This window comes from Microcebus murinus, chromosome 29, assembly GCF_040939455.1.
Source record: "Microcebus murinus isolate Inina chromosome 29, M.murinus_Inina_mat1.0, whole genome shotgun sequence".
Taxonomy (NCBI): domain Eukaryota; kingdom Metazoa; phylum Chordata; class Mammalia; order Primates; family Cheirogaleidae; genus Microcebus; species Microcebus murinus.
Genome location: NC_134132.1, coordinates 13,386,414 through 13,408,936, shown reverse-complemented (window position 1 = coordinate 13,408,936; position 22,523 = coordinate 13,386,414).

Here is a 22,523-nt window from a genome sequence, read left to right as displayed (position 1 = left end):
GTGGCTGAACATAGAAGTTTGTTGTCTATGCACCCACCAATTCAGTGAAGGTACTTGGGTAGACAGTCTTCCACTAGGTGATTCATGCACCCAGGATTCTTTGGTTTTATGGCTGTATTCCTAGGGGGCCTGGGCTGCATTTCTGCATCTGACATAAGATTCTGGATAGCAGACAGACAGGAGAGAGGATAGAATAAGAGTTTTTTTTAAGGGCCAGACCAGGATTGGGAGGCATCACTTCTGCCCCTGTTTCATTGGTCAGAACTTAGTCACATGTCTGTGTCCCACCCTGAGGGACGCTGGGAAATGTAGTCTATATGCCCAGGAGGAAAGGGAAAATGGCCACTCGCTGGTCTCTACAAAAGTAGAGAATTCAAACTCAGGAACTTCGAATCTCCCAAAGCCCCACCACATTACGGAATTGTCTCCGGACATAAGATAAGCATTATGCATTGCAGTCTTTGGGAGGTCACCGTTTCAGATTCTGGATAATCTCTAGGAACATGGCAGGTGTGCATTCATTCATTCATTGATTCATTCATTCAACGTTTATTGAGCGCTCACTGTGTGCCAGGCCCACAGCGGGGGCTGCAGCAATAAACCAGATGAAAACAATCCTTGCCGACATGGAAGACACAGCTCATAGATTGGAACTGTGTTTCCCACAGAACCCACTTTCCCACTACCTACAAAATCATGTGCCACAGTGTGTTTTTTTTTGTTTTTTTTTTTTTTTTATTTCAGCCTCTAGTGTCGAGCTAGAATACATATGGAAATTAAGGTAAGCACACATTTTCTGTATGGAGTTATCGTATATGCTGAAATTCTCCTCAAAAGGCAGAGAGACCTCACTGTGTTTGTGTTTGTGTCTTTGGTACCCAACATAGTATCTGGCACGTGAATAAATCCCAGGTGTTATGGAAAGAGCACTAGACTAGGAGTCACATGGTCTAGGTTTTGTTCTTGTTCTACCCTTCTTCACTTCACTTCACCTGTAACTTACCCATGTTTCTTACCAGGAAGTGAAACGTTCTGAATGAAACGATTCTACAGATCTCTTCCATCTTTAAAACCTAAGGTAGTATATTTTTTAATGCATTTGGTCTAGTAGAGACTACACTGAACCAGAGAGATCAGAAGGTGCAAACTACAGCCCTTGTTCTCTGGTGCCTTGCAGAAGTCACCTGAAATCTCTGGTCCTCAGTTTATTTACTGGTAAACGAACAATTTTAAGCATTAAGACTATCATCCCTTTAAACTCTAATATTCTATTAATATTTAGAATTCTAATGTTGGGCACCAGCAAATTAAGCTCCTGCTACAAATTTTAATTTCCTACAGCGGAATCGTAAACAAAGGACCCCTGAAGAATTGAAAGAGGCAGAACACCTTCCATGGGCAGCAGGAGAAATTTCTCTCTCCCTCCTGATCATTTTAAGCATTGTTCCCCCCACCCCCCAAATTCACAACCATCTTTGTTTTAACCACATGGCTTGGTGTCAAGTAACTCCATACTTCAGCCCAGTTTGCTCTGCTAATTCATTACTTAATAGTTGCATTACTTGGGCTCTCAGCAAGGTGACTCACTAACAGCCTAAACAATGAGGCTTTCTCTCTTAATATTCCCATTTATCATCTTGTCATATTTATTTAAGGTTTTAGCCAAAATGGTTTAAAAAAAAAAAAAAAACACATAGTCTTCATCATAAGAGAGAAAAATGTACTAATGTCCTGGAAATCAAGAGATCAAAATTCATAGAATGTTTTTAGCTCGATAATGAGAGTTAAGGAGAACAGTTGTTAACAAGACCAGCTCTATTTGTAATATCGGTTGGAGAGTTAATAAAATAATATTTGCAGTGCATATGAGGGCCCTGAAAGAGGTGTTTTAGTTGACACTTGATATCACTGTGTCTATTTTACCACATAGGAGATGTAAACATTTGTCTGAAAGTACCCACAACTGTGGCAATAAATATAAATCACAAAACTAGGGTTCAGTTGTTTCCAAGAATACTAAGGCAGGGGGAATTCCCTTTTAAAAGAGAATTGCAGAATTGCATTAAAGTCAGAATCTGATTGCTTACAAATTCTGTCCATAGGCATCGCTAGAATGTGGATTTTGATTTGGGGAGGGGGTTAGGGTGGAGAGCTTAGAAATAGTCTTCAGTAAAGATGGAAGAATTAAACGTCTCAAAGCCAGGGCCGGGCGCGGTGGCTCATGCCTGTAATCCTAGCCTCTGGGAGGCCGAGGCGGGCGGATTGCTCAAGGTCAGGAGTTCAAAACCAGCCTGAGCGAGACCCCGTCTCTATCATAAAATAGAAAGAAATTAATTGGCCAACTAATATATATATATATATATATATATATATATATATATAAAATCAGCCAGGCATGGTGGCTTGTGCCTGTAGTCCCAGCTACTCGGGCGGCTTAGGCAGGAGGATCCCTTGAGCCCAGGAGTTGGTTTGAGGTTGCTGTGAGCTAGGCTGACGCCATGGCACTCACTCTAGCCTAGGCAAGAAATCGAGACTCTGTCTCAAAAAAAAACAAACAAACAAACAAAAAAAAAACGACTCAAAGCCAAAGGTTTGTGATGCCTTCGTTCATTATTTAAAAACAAATCTCTTTGAGGTGAAAGACTGCATTTCAAGCATTATTTGGTCCCAGCCTAATATTCTCCAGGTTCACTTTCCTGGCTGCCTGTGTACCTGAACATTGCTGTTACTCTCTGCCCAGTGGTGTCGGCAACTGGCATTAAGATCCTGAGAGAAATGGAAAAGTCAACAGCAGTAAGCACATCCCACATGCATTTTTTTTTTTTCTCTAAGTACATAAATCCTGCCGAAACCAGTACTTGCTCTTGGGTCTTCAAAAGCACACTCAACAGAGCCTTATTCTATAAAACCCGACAGGAAGGGTTGGATTAACTGGTTTCAAAAACAGTGGTTTCCAAAAGGTGAGAACACAAAAATGATCAAGGGGGAGGTAGAAAGAAAAATATTGAAACTTCATCGCCTCTAAAAAAAAAATAAGAGAAGTTTTACTAGTACCTAACATATGGGAAGCGAATAGTGCGTGTATGTAATGAATTTAAAGTTATGCAGGTATTGGAGGGCTGTCAGTCATGCTCTCAGTTAGCTAACAAGAGGGAATTCTCAAACTGAACACAGTAGGGAGAGCTTAATAGAGGGACAATTTATAAAAATTTGGGGCACCGAGGTTTAGTAAAAGCAACAAGAGACAATGCATACGGGAAAAGTAACTGCAGGGAGGAGGGAGGGAGGGATTATATACCAGAACCAAAGAGAGGCTTAGGATTATTCATCATTACAATTTTGGAAGTTAGGAAACCACTGTTTTAAATCACTCCATAAGATAGGATGATTATGCTTAGACTGCCTAGATCTAGCCTCGGTGGCTTGATATAATCAGGCCTCATTAGGACAGTCTGTTCTGCAAATGGGAAAGGAAAATGTAGCATTTGGGTCATATGTTTGCCATCTCTGCTTTGAGTTATAAGGCTCATATTCATGTCATTGGGTTTTACTTTCATTCATTCGCTCATTCATGTACATTCAATGAACAGGTGCTGAGAATACAAAGATGAATTACGTATGACCTCTGGCCTTAAGATTCTGTAAGTTTGTAGGAGACAGGTATATAATTAATATGTACAATTGCGCTGTAATTATGCTGAGAGATTGGAACAGGTTATGGTGGGGTTAAAAAAGAAAAAATGGTCAGTTCTACTGAAGATTGGGAGATGGTCAAGGATCATTTTGTGTAAGCAAGGTAAATAAGTTTAGAGTTCTGTTATACGACACTGTACCTATAGTTAACAATACTGTATCATACACTTAAAATTTTAAGAGGGTATATCTCATGCTGTGTTCTTACTAGAATACAACAAAAGTAATAATAATAAAAAGAATCATTGTATGTAGCCATTGGTTTGGAAACATTGAAGTAAAAGATAGGCAAAATATTCCAGGCAAAGAAAACATTATAGACAAAATGACTTGGTAAATTTTGGAAATAGAAATATCGGGCACTGTAAAAATGGGGAAAAGCACATAATGAAATTGAAAAGGTAGCCAGGATGAGATTGTACAAAAGCCTCATTTGCCAATCTAAAAAATAGAACTTTTTATCTGCATTATTTTCTATTGAACCCTTAGTTTGGGCAAGTGTACCTCAATTTACTTGAATCAGGCATCTCAAGTGAAAAATAAGAACTACTATTCATGTGCCACCAAACAGAATCAATGAAAAAAACTCATTCTAAACCACAGTATTAATAGCTACCCTATTTTACGGTGAAGGGACCAATATTAAACAGCAATTCATTGTAAGGTTTTGGATGCTGAGGAATATTATGTTTTTATAAGGCTTACCAGGCTACTTCAGGTAGACCATGTGGGCTAAAACAATCTGGTTTGGTCATTAGGATTAAAATTAATATATCAACTAGCCATGCCAATGATTATCAAATAAAGTATAATTAATACATGGCATCAAAGATCCTTTTCCTGAAAAAATATTTGCAAACTATTCATCCAACATGGGACAAATATCCAGAATATGCAAAACAACTCAATGAAAAAAGCCCAAATAACCCCATTAAGATGAAAAAAGACAGGCATTTGACACCAGCCTGACCAACATAACTAGACTCCATCTCTAAAAGAAAAATTTAAATTAAAAAAAAATTTTTTTTAAGTTAGCAAACGGCATGAATAGACATTTTTCTAAAGAAGATATACAAACGACCAGGAGGTTTATGAAGAAGTGCTCAACATCACTAATCATTAGAGAAATGCAAATTAAAAGCACATGAGATATCATCTTACCCCAGTTAGAATAGCTGTTATTAAGAAGACAAAAAATAACAAATGTTGAGAGGATGAGAAAGGGAACCCCTTATACAATGTTGGTAAGAATGTAAATTAGTACAGCCTCTATGGAAAACAGTATGGAGATTTCTCAAAGAACTAAAAGTAGAACTACTATTCACTCCAGCAATCCCACCACCAGGATCTACCCAAAGAAAAAGAAATCAATATATCAAAAAGGCACCTTCACTCATATGTTTATTGCAGCACTAGTCGCAATAGCAAATATATGAAATCAACAGATGAATGGATAAAGAAAAAGGTGGTACATATATGCAATGGAATACTATTCAGCCATAAAAAAGAATGAAATCATGTCTTTTGCAGCAACACGGATGGAACTGGAGGTCATTAATCTGAAGTGGAACAAGCCAGGCACAGAAAGTCAAATAGCTCGTGTTTTCACTCATAAGTAGGTGCTAAAAAATGTGTACAAATGGGCATAGAGAGGGGAATGTTAGACAATGAAGACTCATAAGGGTGAGGGGTGGAAGTAAGGTGGATGACGAGAAATTATTTAATTTAATGTATGTTATTTGGGTCATAGAGACCCTAAAGTCCGGACTTGACCACTTATATGCAACTTACGCATATAACAAAATTGCACATGTACCCCATAATTTTGTAAAAATTTAAAATAAATTTAAAAATGTATCTGTAAGATTAAAAATCTTGTATCAAATAAATGTTTGCTAAAATCAAACCAAAAAAGATTCATTTACTTCTCGTATGTTTCCTAGCTACTAAAATGCACTCCTACTGAAAAGCTATCAGTCCCACCAAAAAAGAGCAGAGTCCAAACATTCCCATGGATGTCAGATATTTTCACAAATAGCACAGTCCTGATGAGCCAACAATTTCCCAGATAGTTGACCTACGGGCTTTAGCAAACTTTATTTCTGAGAACACAGTAGGCTAATTAACTTGCCCTCTATGTGCTAAGCACCAGTCAGTCTGCTTTTCACCCTGCCCCAGTTGCAAAATAGCTCTTAATTGTACAGAGCAGTTTAGAGAGGACACTGGCTATTTGACAACTCAAATGCATAAAGAAATTCAATAACGATGGTTTGCGAGGAACAATGGAAGCCACGAATAAATTCCGAGAGTGCTGAAAGTCAAAGTTGACCTCTTAAAGAAGTACATCAAATGAATGAACAATAAATTTTCCGGAAGGCAAACCCAAAGCATATTTTATAAAGCAAGAAATGTCCCTCCTGCATACTCAACGAAGCCCCTAATGGGTCCAATGCTTCTCCAGTGTAATTCTCACGGGCTGCATCTGCTCTTTCCCCAACACGTTCACCGACGCTCGTATTTCATTAGACTATTCCTGATCAATATGCCTGCCTTGCCTGGCTACAGGAGCCACCGAGAGGAAGCCATCCAGAGGACTGTCACAGCAGTTGGGTCCTCCTGAGGACAAAGTGAAAGCGTGCCATATTGCCATTTGGGCATTCCAAGGTAAGTAAAGGAAAATGCCTTTCTACCTCTGAGTTACTCTCTTTGAGTTACTCTCTTTGTGTTATTTTAATTCTCAGTAGACTATGAGAGAAGACACTGTCTCTACTGTGTTTCCCCAAAAATAAGACCTACCCATAAAACAAGCCCTAGCAGGATGTCTAAGCATGTGTGCAATAGAAGCCCTACCCCGAAAATCAGCCCTAGTGATGGGAGTGGCTATGAAAATAAGCCCTGGTGGTGGGCGTGGCTATGAAAATCAGCCCTAGTGATGGGCGTGGCCATGAAAATCAGCCCTCGTGATGGGCGTGGCTATGAAAATCAGCCCTAGTGATGGGCGTGGCTATGAAAATCAGCCCTCGTGATGGGCGTGGCTATGAAAATCAGCCCCAGTGGTGGGCGTGGCTATGAAAATCAGCCCTAGTGATGGGCGTGGCTATGAAAATCAGCCCTGGTGATAGGCGTGGCTATGAAAATCAGCCCTAGTGACAGCGTGGCTGCGCAGGGCATCTGCACAACCCATGCGTGTCATCGCGGAGCGGGAAAGAACACGAGCAGCCCTTCTCATCCGCCCTTGAGAGTTCTAGTGCTCGACAGGAGAGATCGGGGCTGGTGGCTCTAAAGGAAACAGAGTCGAAAGACATTCAGGATGGGATTCAGGGTCTGGAGAGTGAGGATGATGTTCCAGAAGAAGATGCCTTCACTGTGTTTAAATCAATGTAGATGGTTGTACTGTACTTAAAAAAATAATAACACATCCCCTGAAAATAAGCCCTAGGGTGTCTTCTTGAGGAAAAACAAGTATAAGACCCTGTCCTATTTTCGGGGAAACACAGTAGCTAAAAGCAAGATCCTCAGAGTCTCTCCATGGCCTTTCAGTTATTCATTCTCAATTCATTTTTTGTTGTAATCTGTGAAAGCAGTGAAAAACTGAAAAAGTTGCAGATGAATTGACTGTGAGCTGATTTATGATACTTATGGCACCAGAGAAGTAACTGTATGCATATAACTTCTTTTACAATTACCTCTGCCTGATTTCAAAGGAGTTCCCTGCTTATGGGAGGAGGCCATCAATAAGTGAGCTTGCATATGCATTCATTTCAATCAGAGATTTTTAAAGACCCAGGGGAATAGCTCAGTGCCATTGAAAATTAACTTTTTTTCCCATCCAGTTTCCCCTTAGTTGTTTTTATTTTTTTCAGAGAAAAAAAAAAACATGGTAAGATTGCAGTCTGCTTTTATTTTACCTTTTTTTTTAAGCAGTTACATTTAAGAGGGTTGACAAGAAATGCTACCTTTATTAAATGCCAACTACTGTGTTTCCCTGAAAATAAGACCTACCCATAAAATAAGCCCTAGCAGGATGTCTAAGCATTTGAGCAATAGAAGCCCTACCCCGAAAATAAGCCCTAGAGATGGGCATGGCTATGAAAAAAAGCCCTAGTGGTGGGTGTGGTTATGAAAATCAGCCCTAGTAGTGGGCGTGGCTATGAAATCAGCCCTAGTGATGGGCGTGGCTATGAAAATCAGCCCTAGTGTTGGGTGTGGTTATGAAAATCAGCCCTAGTGGTGGGCGTGGCTATGAAAATCAGCCCTAGTGATGGGCGTGGCTATGAAAATCAGCCCTAGTGACGGGCGTGGCTGCGCAGCGCATCTGCACAACCCATGTGTGTCGTCGCGGAGCGGGAAAGAACACGAGCAGCCCTTCTCATCTGCCCCGTGAGAGCTCTAGTGCTCGACAGGAGAGATCGGGGCCGGCGGCTCTAAAGGAAACAGAGTCGCAAGACATTCAGGATGGGATTCGGGGTCTGGAGAGTGAGGATGATGTTCCAGAGGACGATCAGCTCACTCTATTTGAATCAGTGTAGATGGTTGTACCGTACTTAAAAAAAAAAAAATAACACATGCCCTGAAAATAAGCCCTAGGGTGTCTTCTCGAGGAAAAATAAATATAAGACCCTGTCTTATTTTCGGGGAAACACGGTATGAGCCTAAAACGGTGCTAACTCATGTTGTCTACGTTAATCCTGATATTGTCTCCGAGGCCATAATTACTTGGCCTGTTTCGGTAATGGAGAAACTCAGAGAAGTGTAAGTATTTGCCCAGAGAAACTGCCTCAGGGTCATATAAGTGTCACCGTGATGATAAGAAATCCTGCCCACTACTGCTTCCCACGCTTGATCACTGAGCTGTCCCTGGCAAAGGACAGCACCGTCGTAATGGCCAGAGCAGATGACAAAGAACAGGACCGTTGAGGGATTTTGCTAGAAGCCCTTACAGTAAGGAGGGACAGCTGGTGGCCCGGCATGAAATGAGACCACCCAAATCCAGCCATCGGGATTTGAGGGGAAGATGGGGTAGTCATTGATGCCCATGAAATAGTGACTTTGACCCCACAGTGAGATTCATTTATTCTCAAGGGATTCTGTTTAGTAAGGAAGTAGGTGCGCATCTCGGAAGCTTTTCGTTAAAATCAGCCATCTTCTTCATACAGGGCTTTAGATATTTGGCAGATTCGGCTCTTCTGAACAAGTTTTCTTCTTCCTCCAGATCCATAAGGCTTTGCAATGCTTCAGAGTAGACCATGTGGGTTTGGCTCAAATTGGTCAGTTCTCTTCCAAAGCCAACAGAGACATGAACATGCAGCAGGATAGAAACCTATTCCATTGGTAATCAAGCTGATGCTTTCTCCTATGAAACGGATGGGTTATTGATTCATTTATAAACAATTAGAGGCCTTTGCCTGGGGAAGATCACCCTCATTCTGGTAGAAACGAACCTTGTAAAATAGGCACTACAGTAATAGGGTATTGGGCAGGGGGGAGGAAGGGACGAGTATAGACATACATAATGAGTGAGATGTGCACCATCTGGGGGATGGTCATGCTGGAAACTCAGACTTGTGGGGGGAGGGGGGGAAATGGGCATTTATTGAAACCTTAAAATCTGTACCCCCATAATATGCCAGAAAAAAAAAAAAAAAAAAACAGGTGCAAACGGAAGTTGAAAAACTGGTGCGACTAGCATCCGCAGGGATTGTAAAAACTCACTTCATTGCTCAAGTGTCTTCCTCTGGGATTTCTTGCTTCACGCAACTGCAACTTTGCTTGCTGAGCCGTTTTTCCTAAACGTTGCTTTTGGCAATGCAGATGCGTCACAAACTTCATACGATCGTCATTTTCTTCTGATTGTGAGTATGCGCAGTGACTAGCAGTTGTACAGGTTGGAATTTATACAAAATATAAAGATGATTTCTCTGTTACCATCCACCCCGCTCTCTCACCTGCCAAAACAGCTTGGGGAGAGTATGGCCCTCTCTAAGATTCATCCATTCCCCTTCTCAAAAAATGGGGAAGAATCTCTTTAGAGTGTCTCATATAGAAGGAACCCTTTTTTTGGTAAGAACTGATTATTTTTATAAAGAAGTTGCTTTATTGGCCGGGCGTGGTGGCTCATGCCGGTAATCCTAGCACTCTGGGAGGCCGAGGCAGGCGGATTGCTCGAGGTCAGGAGTTCAAAACCAACCTGAGCAAGAGCGAGACCCCGTCTCTACTAAAAATAGAAAGAAATTAATTGACCAACTAAAAATATACATACAAAAAATGAGCCGGGCATGGTGGCACATGCCTGTAGTCCCAGCTACTCGGGAGGCTGAGGCAAGAGGATCGCTTGAGCCCAGGAGTTGGAGGTTGCTGTGAGCGAGGCTGACGCCATGGCACTCATTCTAGCCTGGGCAACAGAGTGAGACTCTGTCTCAAAAAACAAAAACAAAAAACCACTTAGAATATTTGAGTGGAAGCAACATAGGAGGTGGTCTTTATTTTACTGATGAGGAAATCAGAGAACAATTAAACGCCCATCTGCAGGAGAGCTGGAATGAGAATCTCGATCTTTCCATTATACGGTATTTGCTTTCCTCATGTGGGTCATTCCAGCCTCCCTCTGACCTACATTCTACGTGGAAAGCAAACCGCACCTCTTTCTTGAGAACATTTTCTACTGAGCAAGGCAAATGCAAATTAACTGGACCTAAAGAGCTAATAATGCATTACAAAAAATACAAATTTTAAAAAAGTAGAGTTTATGATACAAAATCCAAGCAGATGCCTTCTCTCTTGAGTTTTCATTATTTGCTGCAGGGGTTGGTCACCTAATCCTACAGAAACGTATTTATGTTTTTGGCTTTTATAAACTTGCAGTCATTATGGGTTTTGGTTCAGCCGACAATCCTAGACAGCATGAGGCAGAACTTACCTATCACAGCACCAAAAGAAAAACACATTTTAGACGTGCAGCAAAGCCGTTGCCACGTGACCCTCACAGAGCAAAGCACACACTTGTAGCCAAGAAAAAAAAAATCAATAAAAGTGCCTCTTTTTCCTTGCATCATATATTCTTTAAAAAAAAAAAAATCACTATGCATCTCACCAACAGAAATACTCATGTCACACTAATGATCCAAGAAGAAAAAGCCTGATTTCTGAGTTCTTAAAAATTCATTTCAATGCTAGTAACTTGTTTTCAAAATAACACAAAATCTCCCCCTAGTTTTGCTTCTTGCCCTTTACTCTGATATTTTCCTCACTCATAGCAACATCATCATTGCACTTTAAACCCTCCTAGATTAATTGACCCTGCTACATTTGCAAACAGGCTTCGGGGTTGATTTACCCATGTTATAAGCAGCCTTGCATGTATGATTAAGACCTGGGTCACATCATATAAAGGACACACATACATACATTTACAAGCCTTCCAGGAAGGATGTTACGATCTCTAAAAATACTCCTAATAACATAATATGCTTTACTTACTAAGTACCAGACATTCTTCTTCTTCTTTTTTTTTTTTTTTTTTTTTTTGAGGCAGAGTCTCACTCTGTTGCCCAGGCTAGAGTGAGTGCCGTGGTGTCAGCCTCGATCACAGCAACCTCCAACTCCCGGGCTCAAGCGATCCTCCTGCCTCAGCCTCCCAGGTAGCTGGGACTACAGGCATGCGCCACCATGCCCAGCTAATTTTTTTCTATATATATTAGTTGGCCAATTAATTTCTTTCTATTTATAGTAGAGACGGGGTCTCGCTCTTGCTCAGGCTGGTCTCGAACACCTGACCTCGAGCAATATACCCGCCTCGGCCTCCCAGAGTGCTAAGATTACAGGCGTGAGGCACCGCACCCGGCCCAGACATTCTTCTAAACATAATTTACTTATATTAATTGATATTGTCCTCCTAACAACTTCATCTCCTTTGTACAGATACGGAAACAGAAGCTTGGAGAAGTAACTTATCCAAGGTCAAACACAATGAGCAGGTGGTGGAGTTGAGATTTCAATGCAGACAGTCCCTCTGGCTCTAGAGTGTCTTAAACATTTGCTACAATTCTTCAGTTCTGTTTGTAAATTGCTATTTTCACTCGTTTCATGGACTGTTCAACTCCTTTGCCCTTTTTCCCCCCCCTTATCAAAGAATTTTCTCAATTAATCTTGCAGTGAAGGTTATGTTTGTATTACGTAAATTATTTCCATTATTAAGTAAAATGATTTCTGCGCTATAGACAACGCCAAAATTCAGACAGAACTCCAACCTAAAGGGCTCAGGATCTAGGCGAATGCGGAATTTCTCTAGATTTCCACGGAGCTGGTAGCAGCATGGCGAGTTTGTGGATGGTTTGAGTACCAAAGGCTTTCTTTTTTTTTTTTTTTTTTTAAGTATCAAGGATGAATTAAATAATAAAACATGGCCTGGCATGAATTACAGTATCTGAATGCATTTCTCTAACTGGTGTATTTGTGGGCCCAAGGTTGAAAGCAATTAGGTGTGAATTATGGCTCCATCTCCCATGCTCTGGACGGTTTTATGATGATTATAAAATTTTATTATTAATGGTTCACTGTTTTTGGAGAAGTTGTTAATTTAAACGTATGTATTTATATTGTTAATTAATGAATAGGGCAAAATTAGTTTGGTAAAAAAAATCTTTCCAGGGACGAGACGCCGTTGAGGAGTGGAAAAGACCCCGAGGATAGTAGGTGCACCCGCTGAATCCTGACCCCACTGAGAGACAAGTGTCCCCCGTGTTCCACGATGACGCCTGGGCCATTAGAGCCTCCTGGTGCCTAATAGACCAGCTTTTCCTGTTTCTTTGTTTTGAAGATCAGGAGAAAGAAAGTGACTTGCCTGGGATCACACCGCCAGTTAGTGGCAGAGCCAGGTCAGCCGGGTCAAAGACATCAAGATCTGGACTCCCGGTCCAGTGCTCCTCATTGTCAACACATCCAGAAAGATTGGACCGAACAGCTGGGAAGGCATCGATAGAACTGTTCAAAAGACGAGAAAAGTCACAGCAAGAAAAACAAGGGTTTTCCATTTAATGGGGCTCATCTGAACGTCAAAATAGTGCTCGGCTGAATTGAAGGAGAAGAAGTCAGCTGCTTGGGTTGCAATATTGGGATTGTATAAAAGCCCGTGGGGAGAAAGAAAAACTTTGCTGCCGATGCATTTTCCATGTGTTGGGACCACATTCGGACTAACCAGCTTACCCCAAAATCTCTGTAGGTAATGACTGGCCCAAGTAATGAGCAAACGTAATTTCCAACTGTGGCCTCCTCTTGCCTTGGGCTTTTTTTTTTTTTTTTTTTTAACTTCTCTCCATCCTTCATCCCCAAAATGCTCCCTTCCTCCTGCTCACTGAAGGGTAAAGATATTTCCTTGGATAAATTCAGTCCAAAAGGAGCAATTGAAAACCGATTGAATTTTTCCATGGGGTTAGGCGAGAGAGAGGAAGCACAGCTCTTGGTAACTAAGTCCATCATCAAATAAATGGATCATAAAAGCAGCCATGCAGAACTGCTGGTACATTGGCCAGAAGTCTATCTTTCGAAATAGTAAAAGCAGGTCTTCATCCCTGTTGGGATTCTCCAGGGGGTCTCAGGCAAGTGACCACAATGAATTTGACTTTGAGAACACAGGTGCATGTGTGTCTATTATTTTTTTTTTTTCTTCTTCTTCTTCTTCTCTTAGAACTTTAACTGTTTGCCGGGCAAAGCCATGCCAAAAGCCATCATCAGTTCCATCTAACCGAGCAGTGATTGACGGCACCCTCTCTCTGCTCAGCTCTTACCTGCTTCTAACGGAGTTATTGTCTGGGCTCCTGTAACTCCGGGCTCCTGGGAGTTTGACCCGGGTCCTTCCAGCTCACGAGTCTAGTCTCTCAATCAGAGAGAGAAATGGTTTATCAGAGAAGGAACACGTCTTCTAGAAATGAAGATGCTTTCATTCAAGTTCAGTATTATACCCTGTTGCTACTGGAAATATATTTATTGACTTGTACCAAGGCATCATCGAAATCCCTTCTTTGTAGAAACCCTACGGTTCTCTCTGGCTGGCCTAAGTCCAATGTAGTATTATCTCCACACCATCAGATAGCTGTTGTGAATGCTATGAATTCTCAAGTCTGTGAATACCATAGGTAATCAGAAAACTAGGTGTAAATCACTCTATTAGGCCATGTCTTACCTCCTGTAATTCTATAAAAGGGGCAAGGTTTTGTGATGTTCCCATTTCCTCTGTGCTGAGTGCTGTCTAAATTATAAGGGGGAAAGGCTATCCATTGAACTAATTAATACACTTGAGTTTCAAAACCTGAAACCCTAGTATCAAACATTCCAAAAGATGTCTCTGTTTACCCTCCTCAAAAAAAAAAAAAAAAAAAACTTCCTACACTCCAAATTCCCCAATATGCAAAATTGCCAACAATAATTTTAAAAAATCTTTGGTTTCAGGCTAGTGTTGTCTTTCATGTTTCATCAACATGAAACCATCTCTTAACATGACAAAAAATGAGGTGCACTGCGTTAAATAAATGTGTCCTTTTTCTCTGAGTTCTAATCATTGGAATTTACTCGGTGCCACCAGCCAGCACATTTTCCATTTGTGCCTTGACCCACAGCAACCTCTCTACCTCTGTCCTCAGTCTATTTGTTAAACTCTGATCCTGTGAAAAGCATATTTCAAATAAGAGATAAAGTTTTCTGCAGGGCGAAATGTAAATACCATGGTTAAAAATGGATTGTTCCATAAAGGGGAGAGAGAATAACTCAGTTATAAGGTGACAGAGAAATAAAACATTTTGCCCCTCTGAAAATCAGAGTATTTTAGAGTGAAGTATGAAATACGTCATACAGTGCCACACATTTTTGGGAAAAGGCAAACGCAGCCTAAAAAGAGAGGACTGTGGGCCGGGGGGGGGTTCACCACCAGCACCCCGAGTTTCACGGGACGATGTTGGTTCTGTTCTCCGCTTGGAGTTGCAATTCTTGAAAAATGTTTTATCTGAACATTTCCCCACATAATATGTTTTAAGGAGAAAGGAATCAACCAGAGAGAAGAGACCACGTAGGGTGATGAAAATTAAAATTAAATTCCCCCCCCCCAAATTTCTAGAAATGCTCTGACCTAATCCCAAGCCCAGTTTTTGCATACACAGATCCTTCTTTGTAGACGGGGTTTCAGTTACTGAACTGAGATCCTTTCCTTCCCTGAATAAATTCTTATGTAGGTGGGTTAGCAAACTCAGAGAGACTCTCTGAGGAGGAAAACATGTTAAGGAAGCATGTTCTGTTTCATTAGTGATAAAACTCAATCTAAGCCTGACTGCAGACTTGCTACACACTACTGCATTTTTAAAATATACTGTTGAGGCATTTAACACAAAACCAGCAGCCTTAAACACCCTAATGACAAATACAAGTGGTGGATTATACAAGGTTGTTATGGATATGGCATGTATAACAATCCTACCTATGACAAGGTGTTTTTCCCCATTTTTTATTTATTTTTTTTTGGAGACAGAGTCTCACTCTTGTTGCCCAGGCTAGAGTGAGTCCGTGGCGTCAGCCTAGCTCACAGCAACCTCCGACTCCTGGACTCAAGCAATCCTCCTGCCTCAGCCTCCCGAGTAGCTGGGACTACAGGCATGCGCCACCATGCCCGGCTAATTTTTTCTATATATTTTTAATTGTCCGGCTAATTTCTTTCTATTTATAGTAGAGACAGTGGGTCTTGCTCTTGCTCAGGCTGGTCTCAAACTCCTGACCTTGAGCCATCCGCCCGCCTCGGCCTCCCAGAGTGCTGGGATGACAGGCGTGAGCCACCACACTAGGCCTCTCTTTCCCCATTTTATTTATTTGTTTGTTTATTTAATTTAATTTTTATTTCAGTATATTATGGGGGTACAAATGTTAAGGTTATGTATATTGCCCTTGCCCCCCTCCCCCCTGAGTCAGAGCTTCAAGCATGACCATCCCCCAAACGTTGCACATCTCACTCATCGTGTTTGTATACACCCATTGCCTCCTTCCCCCTCCTACCCGCCCGACACCCAATAGATGTCATTCCTGTGTGTCCACTTAGGTGCTGATCCATTAATACCAATTTGCTGGTGAGCGCACGTGGTGCTTGTGTTTCCAATTCTTGAGATACTTCACTTAGTAGGATGGGCTCCAGCTCTAGCCAGGAAAACACAAGAAGTGCTAGATCACCATTGTTTCCTAGAGCTGAGTAGTGCTCCATGGTGTACATAGACCACATTTTATTAATCCACTCATGGATTGATGGGCACTTGGGTTGTTATGGACGCGAACTCCAGGGCTCAAAGATATTAAGTAACTGTGCCCCAGCTCACAAAGCTGCTGAGTGCCGGGGAGTCCAAGGATTGCCTGACCCCGCGTCCCTGCCCCACCCCACCCCATTGAGCTATCACTGCAGCAGCCCAAACTGCATGCAACTGCTGCAGTTGGAATGCCAAAAACACAGCTCGGGCTCTTCATTTCTGGACTCCATACCGCTACCGAGAAGAAAGAAAAACAAAAGATTTTATCTCAAAAGGTAATAGTGGAAAAAAAAACAAAAAAAACAAAAAAAAACCCAGCAGGCTTAAGATTGGAGTTCTAAGCAAAATCACCAGCCAACCAACCATCCAACGATGTGATTTTAGGAAATCGTTTTGCCCCTCTGAAAATCAGAGAAATGAAGACAATTAAACCTGTAACACAAGATGGTAAGGATGAAAGGAAACCAGGCATACTAAAGCACTCCACAAGTCGTTCAGAACTCTGAAAATGTACGATGTCATAATTATTGTTAGTAAGAGTTAGTAGTGTTTCTTTAATGGCAAGTATACATTTCTTCTTTTCTGGAAAAATCCGTAACATTTTGGCTGAAGGAAGGTAAGGTGCTTATTAATAACTCTCATCACCTAATGATAAAAGGGCCAATAAAGCTGAGTGTATTTTGGTACCATATTCATAAAATCAACCTTTACATATCACAACAACCTGGACAAGATAACTAACACGACATATTTATATTGTGAAGTTTTTCAGGCCAGCTCAGTAGTACTCAGGGACTGCAGCATTGGACAGATAAAGACAGGAATCTACCTTAAATCAAAGTGCTTTAAATTCAGACTTGGGGATGAAATCCATAAATCTCTTATGATTTACCATAACAAACACACATTTCTAGTGATTACAGAAGTTCTAGAGACTGGGGTCCCATGAATCACCAAAATCTCACATTTAGGTCAGGATTTCTTTATTTTTTTTTTTTTTTCAAAATTCTTATCTTTTTAGTCATTTCAGAATATGTGCTTTTTTAAAGAAAGGAAACATTATATTCGCTTCATACGTCTGTGCTGATATTATTCCTTTGGCTGAGAAACTTTGCTCTTGGTTTTCTTTCTCCATGTAAAAGAGAAGTATTTGTGGTTTGTCCTAGTTAAATCTGAGCTTGCCCTTCCACTTGCAAAGAGTGTGTTAATTAGTTTGCTAGGGCTGCCATAACAAAGAACCCCAAACTGGGTGGCTTAAAAACAGAATTTTTTTTTTTTCCTCAGAATTCTGGAAGCTAAAAGGTACAAGAGTAGGGTGTTGGCAGGTTCGGTTTCTTCTTAGGCCCTTAGCTTATAGATGGCTGTCTTCTCTCTGTGCCTTCAACAGGGTCTTCCTTCTGTGTTTGTGTCTGTATGTTCCAATCTCCTCTTCTTATAAAGATGGCAGTTATATTAAATTAGGGCCCACCTTTATGACCTCATTTTTATTTAATTGCTTCTTTAAAACCTTATCTCTAAATATAGTCACATTCTGAGGTGTTAGAGGTTAGGGCTTTAACATATGAATTTGGGCAGGGGTACTATTCAGCCCATAACAAAGAGGAATAGAAATTGCCCCTATTTGCTTTCAGTAACTGGCTCCTCTTATTAAAAATTCCTACCTGGTACACTCACAGGACTCTGAGGGGCAGAACAAAGACAACACAACTCAGAAGTCACATAGTAAGAGTGGAATAAGAGATGGCTGGAAAGCAGGTAACATTTTGAGATAAAACACCCAGGATAAAAGTGTCCTTAAATTCTGAGCAATTATATAGGGCTCTAAGAAAAAGAAATAAAAAAAAGCAGAAAGTTCCAAAGACTTTGATAGGAAAAGAAAACGGTCTTGCTAAAATGCTATTTATGAAGTAGAGGCTACCCCTCAAAGATACGTGTAAAATTAATTGTTTAAAGTAACCCAGGACAGGCAAGTACAAAAAAAAATTAATGCTAAGGAGGAGGAATATAAATGTTAAAGCAGATAAGATTTTAAAAGATCCAGAAAATACAAATAGCCAGGCTAGGGAAAAATTGTTTCTTCAGTATCAAAAGAATTTCTTGAAGAGAATGAAAAAAAAATTTAAACTCAAAAATTACAAAAGAGTTTCAAACTGTAGTATCTTTTGACTAAGCACAAGTGATTATATACTTCACATCCATAATAACTGTCAAATATTCAATAGAGGAAAAAATTGTTATAGATGAAAAGTAATCTTTTTCACCTACCAAATTAACAAAATTATCTAAACTCTAATACCTCATGATGGTGTTAGTGCAGTGAGAAGAGCACTATCCTTCATTTGTACCAACTGACATTCACTGGAGTGTAAATTGGTTCTATTTCCTAAAATTCAGCAAAATATACAAGAGGTTTGAAATATTCACATACTTTGAAAGCAAACACAAAAATAAGGAAGACAAAGAACTCAAATATTACCACTACAGAAAACCACCAAACCACAATGATAAACACTAAGAAAGAAAGAAAAAAAACTACAAATGTTAGACAAAAAAACCAGAAATCAGTTAATAAAATGACAGAAAAAAGCCCTCACAGATCAATAATACCTTGACTGTAAACAAACTAAACTTTCCACTTAAAGATTTAGACTGGCTGAATGGATTAAAAAAAAAAAAAAAAAAAATGACCCAACTATATGCTGCCTACAAAGAAACTCATCTCATCTGTAAAGACACAAAGACTGAAAGTAAAGTGATGGAAAAGACAGTCCATGCAAAAGTGAACAGAAGTAGCTATACATGTATCAGATAAAACAGACTTAATAATAAAAAGAGACAAAGAGGCCAGGCGTGGTGGCTCACACCTATAATCCCAGCACTTTAGGCAGGAGGATCACTTGAACCCAAGAGTTTGAGGCTACAGGGAGCTATGACCACACCATTGCACCCCAGCTTGGGGAACAAAGCGAGACCCTGTCTCACAAAAAATAAAGAAAGAGATAAAGAAGGGCATTATATAACAAAAAGGGATAATTTCAGCAAGAGAATATAACAGTTCTAAACATATATATGCACCCAACACTGGAACGCCCAGATAAATAAAGCAAAATATTCTTAGATCTAAAGGGAGAGAAAGACACCAATATAATAAGAGTATTGGGTATTTTGACACCCATTCTTAGCATGAGACAGATCATCTAAACAGAATATTTGCAAAGAAGCATTGGATTTACACTGCACTTTAGACCAAATGGACCGGGTAGACACTTAACAGAACATTTCATCCACCAGCTATAGAATACACATTCTTTGCATCAGCCCATGAAACATTCTCCAAGACACACCACATTAGGGCACAAAAAAAGTCTCAACACATTTTTAAAAACTGAAATCATATTAAGTATTTTCTCAGACCACAATATAATGAAACTAGAAGTCATTAACAAAAGGAACTTTGGAAATTGTGTAAATACATGACAATTAAGCAACATTCTCTTGCATAACCATTGGTCAAGGAAGAAATTAAAGAGAAAATTTTTTAAAAATTCTTGAAAAACATGAAAATGAAAACCCAACATACCGAAACCTATTGCGTATGGTAAAAGCAGTGCTAAGTGGGGTGTTTATAGCAGTAAACACCTTACATCAAAAAAATAGAAAGAGCCAGGCGCGGAGGCTCACGCCTGTCATCCTAGCACTCTGGGAGGCCGAGCCGGGCGGATTGCTTGAGGTCAGGAGTTCAAAACCAGCCTGAGCAGAGCGAGACCCCATCTCTACTATAAATAGAAAGAAATTAATTGGCCAACTAATATATATAGAAAAAATCAGCCGGGCGTGGTGGCACATGCCTGTAGTCCCAGCTACTCGGGAGGCTGAGGCAGGAGGATCGCTTGAGCCCAGGAGTCTGAGGTTGCTGTGAGCGAGGCTGACACCACCTCACTCACTCTAACCTGGGCAACAAAGCGAGACTCTGTCTAAAAAAAAAAAAAAAAAAAAAAAAAAAATAGAAAGATTACAAATAACTTAACAATGCACCTCAACGAAATAGAAGAGTAAGAACAAACCAAAACCTGAATTAGTAGAAGGAAAGAAAGAATAAAGATCAGAGCAGAACTAAACAAAAAGGAGACAAAAAAATATATACGGAGGATCAAAAAAACACAAAGTTGGTTTTTGAAAAGATAAACAAAATTGGTAGACCGCTAATGAGACTGAGCAAGTAAAAAAAGAGAAGATTGAAATAAAAAAGAGAGACATCACAATGATGCCACAGAAATTCAAAAGATGGTCAGAGACTATCATGAATAACTCTACACCAACCAGCCAACTGGAAAACCTAGAGGAAACGGATAAATTTCCAGACACATACAACCTTACTCAGATTAAATCAGGAAGAAACAGAAATTTTGAACACACTAATGCCAAGTTAACAAGATTGAATCAGTAATAAAAATCTCCCAGCAAAGAGAAGCCCAGTACCTTTATAGTCTCACTGTCAAATTCCACTCAACCTACAAGGAAGAAATAAAACCAATTCTTCTCAAGCTATTTCAAACAATTGAAAGGATCATCATTACGATGATGATGTTAAAATATTTTCTGTATTTTTAAATGTCCAAAAATGAATGTGAATTAATCGTATCACCATGCCATGAAAAATACTGTTTATTCATTGATTGTTTTTAAGTAGTATGTGAGCCTTCCTAGGATAGCAGATTAAAAATATTTTTTCTGTGCCGTTCATAGCCGAGAGACCATGCTTTTCATATTGGGAAATGTATACAGTTGAGGGAAAACTATGCAGTGTGAGCTCTTGTTACGACAAAAAGTTCATCTATTGCTCCTCTCTACATTGACTCATTCATCTAGGGTAGAAGTTTAGATGTACAAGATGCTGAAAGTTACTGATAATTAACCCTTTGCACTCGCTTGCTTTTTTTCTCGATTCCTTTATTCTACTCGAGATTTAATTTTTTTAATACCCCAGATTTTACAAAGCATGGCAGTAGAATAAAAAAACTGGAGTTTCTTTTCAAACAAACTTATTTATTTGGATTTTTTTTAATATTTCAAATTACTGATACATTCAAAGAGTAATTTTAACCTCTATACATTTTTGCTAAAACTGTGTCGAGTCACACTCGACATCCGAGTGCAAAGGGTTTAAAGAACGATTCAGCGCCTACTCCAATCTATTCTCTATACTGCTGCCAGAGTAAATGTTCTTAAATTAAAATCTCGTTGGGCTGTTGCCCTGCGTGAAACCCTACAAAGCCTTCCTGTCACTTTCAATGAAAAATATGCATACAAACTTGCATACAAAAATATGCATACAAACTTGCATACAAAAATATGCATACAAACTTGGATACAAAAATATGCATACAAACTTGGATACAAAAATATGCATACAAACTTGCATACACAAACTTGCATACACAAACATGCATACAAAAATATGCATACAAAAATATGCATGCAAACTCGCACACAAAAATATGCATGCAAACTCGCACACAAAAATATGCATGCAAACTTGCACACAAAAATATGCATGCAAACTTGCATACAAAAATATGCATACAAACTTGCATACAAAAATATGCATACAAATATATGCATACAAATTCTGCTGGCCAAGCCAGCAGAGCATGCCTGGCCACTCCCCACTCTTGCTCTTCTGTGGTCTCTCCTCCCGCCCTGTGTCAGTCCTCTCTGCTGAGGATCTACGTGCCCCTCCCCTCCTGCCTCTGTCCCTTTCCGCCCTCCTGCTGGCAGGGAGATGGTGGCAGCAGAGACAGCCCTCTTGGACTTAGAGGGAAGAGGCATTTGCTGAGAACAGCTGCATCATTCTAAGCCTCTTACCTTTGGATTTTCATGGAAATAAATCCATTGCTACCCTGTTCAGGCCACTGTGTTTGGCAATCTTTTTACTACCAATCGTAGCCTAAATCCCAACTCATGCTTCTCGTTTCTCGAGTCTCCAATAAGATGTTCCTTTCCCCGGGAATCTTTCCGCATCTCCTCATACGGGCTTAGGTGCCCCCACTCCGTAACTCCATCCTGGGGCTTAGCACTGGCATTGAAGCTGCCTGCTTCCTTGTCTGTCTCCAATACTAAGCCGAAATCCCTACGGTCAGAGGTCGTGCCTTAATTCATCTTTGCATGCCAGTGCCCAACACTAGGTCTCTGGCACATAATAGACACTCAATAAATATGGTTTGAATGAATGCCAAGATCAAGAAAGCCTTGCTCCACATTATATTCGTGTTTCCCCAAAAATAAGACCTACCCATAAAATGAGCAGGATGTCTAAGCATGTGTGCAATAGAAGCCCTACCCCGAAAATCAGCCCTAGTGATGAGCGTGACTATGAAAATCAGCCCTGGTGATGGGCGTGGCTATGAAAATCAGCCCTATTGATGGGCGTGTCTATGAAAATCAGCCCTGGTGATGGGCATGGCTATGAAAATCAGCCCTGGTGATGGGCGTGGCTATGAAAATCAGTCCTATTGATGGGCGTGTCTATGAAAATCAGCCCTGGTGATGGGCGTGGCT